This window comes from Octodon degus, unplaced genomic scaffold (assembly GCF_000260255.1).
Source record: "Octodon degus isolate 3935 unplaced genomic scaffold, OctDeg1.0 scaffold00034, whole genome shotgun sequence".
Taxonomy (NCBI): Eukaryota; Metazoa; Chordata; class Mammalia; order Rodentia; family Octodontidae; genus Octodon; species Octodon degus.
This window is the reverse complement of record NW_004524610.1, coordinates 3,606,030-3,612,972: the sequence shown is the minus strand read 5'-3', so window position 1 is coordinate 3,612,972 and position 6,943 is coordinate 3,606,030.

The window sequence follows — 6,943 nt, the reverse complement described above, 5'->3', positions numbered from 1 at the left end:
CCCAACACCTGAAGCCACTCAGGGACTGAACACCCCCCCGACACCTGAAGCCACTCAGGCACTGAACACCCCCTCAACACCTGAAGCCACTCAGGCACTGAACCTCCAACACCTGAAGCCACTCAGGCACTGAACACCCCCCCCATGACACCTGAAGCCACTCAGGCACTGAACACCCCCAACACCTGAAGCCACTCAGGCACTGAACAGCCCCCCATGACACCTGAAGCCACTCAGGCACTGAACCCCCAACACCTGAAGCCACTCAGGCACTGAACACCCCCCCGACACCTGAAGCCACTCAGGCACTGAACCTCCAACACCTGAAGCCACTCAGGCACTGAACCCCGACACCTGAAGCCACTCAGGCACTGAACTCCCAGACCCTGAAGCCACTCAGACCGAACCCCCCTGACACCAGAAGCCACTCAGGGACTGAACTCCCAGTCACCTGCCACCAAAGTGAACCTCTCTTCCAAATTTAGGTAGGTGCTATGTCCAGAGACAGGAAAATTGCCCAATACAGCTTTGCCCTGAAGTTCATCTACTGGAGTCAAGATGCCCCATAGCTTCTTAGCCAAGTTTAACAATGCCATGCAACTGCTTCAAGACAACCGCGTCTTCTATACTCGGCACCAGCACCTTCTGTGCTGGTACTGTAGCTTTTGATGAGTTTGTTCTGCACTGTGCTTCTAACTGGTTCTGTGCTTAGAAAATGAGCCTACTGTGGGTGGAGACCATCGCCTATGTGACTCTAGCAGGATTATCCCAGGGTCCTGCCTGCAGGAGATAGGAAATGAAAGTCTTGTTACACGTCATTACTCAGATATTAACTATTCAATCTTTAGAAAATCTATCTCCTTAGTACAACATTCCTGCTGTTATAATTTTTTTCCATTTAGAAACACCTTCCCCTGAGGGCATTTTGGAAGAAGAAAAGACTCATTTCAACTGTCTAAGTGACATAGACTAGATGTTTTAATTATAGGCTAGATTAGGCAGGTTACAGAATCAACACAGTGCTTTGCATTGTCTATGATTTACAGATCAGTGTTGGATGAAGTTTGACTTCTTTCAAAGTTTGCCTCTATTTTCAGCTCCTAAAAAGCAACCTCACTATGTGGAATTTCACAAGTGACAGTAAGGAATATCTTCCTTACCAACAATGACACCATACCATATAATTCAGAGTAAATAGGTGACTCAGGTGGGGACAGATTGAATAGTCAGCTTGGGGAACGACCACGCCCGAAAGATCACCTAGTTTTGGATCTGGCGCTCCATGTCACCAACCACCTAGAAGGGTTGATCCCACTCAGCACAGTTAATCAGTCTACTGCCGTGAATGGTCTCTGATGTCCAAGCACGGTGATGTGATGCCGCCCACCAAGGTAGGAGGCCGTGGATCCTGAGGACCACTAGCTGCCTGTCTGCAGCCGTTGCAGATTTTAGCCCTCACAGTTCTTTCTTGGCTGCTTCTAACTTGCATCTCTAACCTGCAACACACATAGTCATGAGTGTCATAGGCTTCCTTGTGCTCTCTCCATCTTTGAAGAAATCGTCTGCTGTGAGAATGGTTTTGGTGAACCACGGAACAGGCATTTGGTGTCAGAAGTGAGCATGGTCCTCTGCATCGCTTTGTCATTGTACTGGAACCATTTGGAGCCTGAAGTGAGACCTCTGGGGTCATTCTGACCATTGAGAGGTCTTTACCCTGGATCTTGCCTTTTGGCCAACTCTAAGTTCTACAAAGAGAATGTATAGGATTTTTACCCTGTTCTCACTTTTCTTTGTTCATAACTTTTATTTATTACCTATGACCTTGCTCTGTGATTTATGTATTGATCTCTCTCAAGTGTAAGCTTTTGAAAGGGCAAAAATACTTTTACATTCATTTCTATATCAAGGGCCCAATTCAAAGCAGATGGTCAATAAATGTTCACTGAGTAAAAGAATTAGTGAATCTCTTGAATACAATTATTTTACCTTGCTTGACTCAGGACTGCTGTCTCTAGTCTGTCATCGGCCAGGATGTGTGGATGCTGTGGGCTTTACTCCCACATGGCCACTCTTAAATACACGTAATTCTTCCATATAGTGATTTTCAAACCCTCCTGCAGAGCTAATGAGTGCTACGCTTCAATTAAGAAGGTGTGACTTCAGACTCAGAATAACTGGGATTATGCTGAAAGCTGTTGTTTCATTCCGCAGCCCTAAGGAGTCTCTGTACTCACTTCAACTTTTCGTCTTCTTTTGTAAAAAGAAAGGAGGAAAGCTCTAGTTCCCTATTTTTATATTGTGTACTTTTTTAAGTGGGTGAGAAGTGGAAGTATTTTATTCGTCATCTCCAAGCTCAAGTTGAATGTGCGCAAGGTATAAGTTTTATTGGGACTGCATTGTGAATATATACAGAAGCATGTATAAAGATTTACTACATACAAATTTACATAATTGTTCTAAACTGGATTTTTTTACTTTGAATGTAAAATTATTCATTTTTATTATAGGTTTTTAGCAGAAGGTTTTTTTTTTTGCTCCAAATGCCTTCAGAGCTGGTTTGCCTGGCTTGAGTTGTGGGGATCAAACCACAGCAACCTGAGCCTGACTGCTTTGTTGAAGCAGCCACTTAAAGAACTAAGCTAAGGGGCAGGCCCCCTATTATAGATTTTTAAAATTTCTTCAGCTGAGCTATCTCCCTGGCCCAATATATCTCCTTTATAAGAATATAAATATTTATTATTCATTCTCATTGTAGGCTTTTTAGATGTGTACCATTTTAAAGACAATTTTAAACTATTTCCTTAGCCTTATGAGTATTGCACTGAATGTAGATTATTGGCAAAGTATTTGCTGGTTTCAATCCAGGATGATTAAATGCATCAAAATTCTCTGACGACTTTGCCAAAGGCACAAAGCTTGAGAGGCCGTTCTCCACGCACAAAGTAAGTATGATCGGGGTTGGTTGTCACAAATAGGTCTAAGTTCATAGACTTATTTGCCATACATAAGTTAGAGTTTGTGGAAAGACGCTGAGAACCACATATACTCTCTATCCCGCAGACTACGATGCCACTTCATTTAATGATTTGTTTTTTTGTACTTTTATTCATTCATTCATTCATTCAACAAAAATGTATTTATCGGGCATCCCCTGAGCCTTAGGTGTTATGCTACATTACAGAGACAAATGAGATACTCTTTGCCTTCAAGAAATAATCAAGGTGTAGGTCGAGTTGTTGATTTGTAAAAGTTTACAAACATCAATTATACTTTGTACATATGCACATAAACTTGCTTTGGAATTTAGAGCTTTATGTGAGCAGCTTTTGTGAAGAAAGAGAAGATGTAGACTGACAAAATCGAGCTCACGCTGCAGGACGTGGAGTCAGTCTGAAATTCACTGCAGTCTTTGATATAGTCTACCACTATATCAAATCGGAGGTCAGTGTCTCTGTAGGAACAGGCCAGGAGGCAAGTGCCTGCGTATGTATGCCGTCTCATGAAACCGGCTCTCACGGCGCGGCTGCAGCATCCGGGGAGCCGAGGTGCCCCCGCGCTGCTCGCTTGGATCCTGCGTGTGTGTCCGAGGACGGGAAGGCTCCTGCTTTCATGACAAGCGCAGTGCAGACAGAGTCCAGCTGATGCAGGCAGGACGGGCTAGGGCAGCAGTCAGCGAGAAGGCGAGGCAGCGCTGGGGTCGTCAGCCTCGGCTGCTTCCAGTTGCCCAGGGCTCGCCCTGGCCGCTAATACTGATCTGCAATTAAGAAAGTGAACGACGACTCAGAAATGTAAAGGCTGAGTTTTAGCAGCGTGGAGTTTTACATCCTGTCCTTGGACACCTTGATTCTAGTACCTGTGTCAAATAAAATTATCTGATATATTTGCTTCCACCCCTTCATTATCTGATATGCTTATAGTAACTAAAATATGTAGAACTTAGGAACGAAGCTAGTGTTATGAGAGTATAAAAGTATGTTGCTTTGAGATGAAAAGTTGTTTATATAATTAAATGTTTTTTTTAAAATAATTCCACCTTTATTCTAATACTTCAAGTCAATAGGTATGTAAGTATATATTAAACAGTTTGCATAATGCTCATAAATTGTATAACAGAGTTGGGACAATCGCACTTAAATGGTCATTCAGTCCTTGGCTCGTAAATAACACAATGGAAAATTATGTTTCAACAAGAGAAGAGAAATGTAAAATGATAGTGACAATCTGGTATAACAGATTTTTTTCAAACTCCATGAAAAATTTTTGATCGTTTGAAAACAAACCAAACATCTTGCTAGCTTAACAAAAACATATTAATAATATTTAGTGAACTTTAAGCCTGTTTTTTAAAAAACATGGTGAAAAATCTCATTTAATATGTAGAAACAATGTGAGTTGCTTTGGGTTAGAAAACACTAAGGGAAAAGTCACCTTATTTTGAGAAGAAGTGGTCCTAGAGTCAGCAATGTGTAGCTGTCTACTAGTTTGAAGATAAACTGACTGAAACCAGGAGCATGAACTACTAAAGGAGGGAGAGTGATCACCGGGTCTCTTCTGCCCCAGGAGTGAATCTCTCCCGATGAGCGCTGTGGCACAGTGTCACTCTTTTTCAAAGGTCGGCCATGTGTTTGGCAGTACGTTAGTCCCCGTTCTTCGTACAACTTTAAAGCCCATTGCTTTTTAGAAAGCGTACATTTTAGACATTTAAAAAACTGGAGCCTATGAAAAATAATTATTTTTCTCATGAAGATCCAACACATATACAGTGCATTTATTAATTCCACTTTAGTTGGATTAATTAAATAGAAATATGATATTTCATTGAGTCATTGAAACCTTCATTGAAAAGGTTCTATTGGGCTCTCAGGACTTGAGAAGAAGGGAGGCAAGCAGACCGCCTGGGTTTTTGTTGCTGCCATATAATAAATTTTGTTCACAACCAAGCCCTCTTTTTATTTACTACTTATTTTATTATTGCCATCATTCAAAATGTACATGTGAAGAAATGCAGAAATTAGCATTGTCATTATCTCGCTGCGTGGATAGAGCAAATCGTGTAAATGTAGCCGGATTTTACTTATAAAGACGTCTTCTTGACTAGTTTATTACAAGGGGTACAGAAGAAATGAATTGAAAATAAATGTAAAACTTATAGCTTTAATAAACGTATTATGCCATACAATTTTAAATGATTTACATATTTAGAGCCTGTCCGCTGTCCTATGTAATTTCTTTTATTTCATCAGCAAAGGCACACAGACAATACAAAACAATTTAAAATCAATAAATATGCTAAGATGCAGAGAAAAGCTAATGCGCTCACCAAGTTAATATGATTATGGACATTGAAGTTTAAATCATTTTGAGTTTCCTGGAACTGAGGATGAATGGAGATGGAAAGGCTTACTTCATTTCCTCGCAGAGGGAGACCGGCTGGCCACAGACACACACGTTCTTCAGAAAACAGACCTTTAAAACTCGGTTGAGCATTTCCTGCTTGGCATGAAGAGTGAAGTCCTCTCCAGTGGAAGCGCTCTAAGGGAGTTCAGCCCATCGCGTGCAGGAAGGTCACGCGTGCGCCCTGGTTTCAGGGGACGGGGTCGCTGCGCTGCCCAGCCGGGGGCACTGGCCACTCACTGGGCTTGCCCCTGCTCCGAGATGACCAGAACCATCTGAGACGGTGCAGGTTCAATCTCTGCGTCTCGGGTGTGCTGTGGTGCCCTGGTTCTAGCGAGCCAAATGCTTCTTCCCTCCAGTAGACCAGCAGTTAATGCTTACATTTTTTCTTCCCATTTTTAATTTCTTGTATTTATTTTCTTTCTACCAATTTTGCATGCTTATATCTGGCAGTCTAAACTAATTTGAAGATAACATTATGCAACATGACAATCATTGTTGAATTCCTATTATTTTGTTTAGTGAAAGTCTGTATAGTTTTTAGTATTCTTCATTTTGCCATTCATATTTTTTCACTTTCTTTTTTTTTAAAAGAAAAAAAAATGTAGAGGCCAGAGAGATGGCTCAGTAGAATAATCACTTCGTTGGCAAGCTCAAGGGCCTGAGTTCAATCCCCGGTTCTGGAAAAAAAGAAAAGAAAAGAAAAGAAAAGAAAAAGAAAAAAGAAAAATAAAGAAAGAAAAAAAAAATTCCTGCTTGCTATTTAGTGCAGCTGGTAATGGTTTTGGTGACTGCCCCCTCTGCTTGCCATTTTACAGTAAGATAAAGAGCTACATAGTCACTACCCCAAGGACAGAGGCTGAGCGGGGCAGCAGGGCTGGCCGCAGGAGCTCTTCTGAGCCGAGCGCACAGCTCTCAGCGGTCCTGAGATTTTTCTCTGAGAGGGGTGGTGAGAAGGTTGGCTGAACGCCACTCTGACCCCGAGGACCTGGAGCCCTCCGGCCTGTCCTTCCCTGTTTGCCTTGAGCAGCCCTCCCTTGCCTGAGATCGCCGGTGTGCATGTGTCGCACGGCCACCGAGGAGCGCGATCGCCGGCCCCTGGCTGGGGCTCCCAGGCCCTTGGAGGCCGCTGCCCTCACCGGGAGCAAGGCACTGCCAAAGACAGCCCCCAGGTTCTGTGTGTTTTGTTCTTGCCTTGGTAGGAAAAAAGTGAAGGTAGGTTGGCATACGTTATTGAAATCAAGATAGAAAGTTACTCATTAATTTGCGTTTGATTAGAGCATTGCGACCTAAGAAAGTTTGGACACTGGTGAACGGGAAATGCTCTTCTCTGGGCGCAGCGGCTGTGTAGTGTCCGCCGGATCCATGTCTCCAACGTCAGGGCCGCAGACGCAGGGACACGCACGGACCTGCTCCCGCGCCAGCCAGGAGGTGGCCGGCAGGGCGGAGCCAGGCTGGAGGGCGGCGGTCTGCGGAGAAGGCAGGAGAGCCCGCGCTCCCCCCCGCGCTCCCACCCGCGCTCCCCCCCGCGCTCCCCCCCACGCTCCCC